Genomic DNA, 1,015 nt, shown 5'->3' on the forward strand with positions numbered 1-1,015 from the left:
TTAAAGACCAACTCATTTGATGAAAAAAATAATAGTGGATTATTTTTAGTGCAGTGCCACCTTTAAAGTACAACCCAAATTTTTATGGAAGAAGTCGCACAAAATCCAGATTACATTTTAATATTAAATAAATGTAGTTTACATCTTCTTACACACGTGATGGTCAATAATGTTAAAATACTGGTAATGTACAGTTAATTTTGTGATTATTTTATGATGGCTAATGTTTGACCCTGGAATGGATCCATTGATTTTCCATTACAATGATAGATATGATCAAATGTAATTTATTGGTTGTTCGGGTTCAGAGGCTTTCCCATGGGAAAGAATGTCAGTGCAAATTGTCACCACTGTTATTGTCATAAAAACATTAACTGTATAGGAAGAGTTTTAAAAGTTCAATGTGTAGAATTTTTGTATTTTAAATGTTCATCCATTAAAAAAAAACAGTTAAGTTCAATTAACAAAATAAGTTTTATCCCATGCCATACATTTAATCATAAGTAGTAATTGCTAACTATATTGCAAAGGTCACACCACACCTTACAGTAGGCTGACATGTTTCACCGCCATCTTAATGGAAAGCGAATTTAGTGAACGTTGTAATTGGAGGTAGGCTTGCTAAGTATGGTCTCTCTCAGGCACCGTAGTGTGCGCGCATTTCCAACTTAGGAAGTTAGCTCACCAGGGTGGCACTAAATTCTACCCACTCCCCCTTTAAGTAACACATATAAAAACGGGTGGATTTGACTGCTTAATTCAAATTCAACAAAACCAATGCTAATTGGAATGCCGTGTTTAGATTAGTGGAGCCGTATAGAACATATAAAGAATTTTTTTGACTTGACTTCCCTTTTAACAGCATTTTCATATTAGTGTCATTATTAAAATAAAAAAGAAATCTTTGATAGTAATGAAGATACCAACGTAGATGTATGGTGACAGAGCAGTCTAAATGCTTTGGATAAGATTCAGTTTGGCATCTTCTCATCACATTCTTTATAGCCAATGATGA

This window comes from Festucalex cinctus, chromosome 18 (assembly GCF_051991245.1).
Source record: "Festucalex cinctus isolate MCC-2025b chromosome 18, RoL_Fcin_1.0, whole genome shotgun sequence".
Classification (NCBI taxonomy): domain Eukaryota; kingdom Metazoa; phylum Chordata; class Actinopteri; order Syngnathiformes; family Syngnathidae; genus Festucalex; species Festucalex cinctus.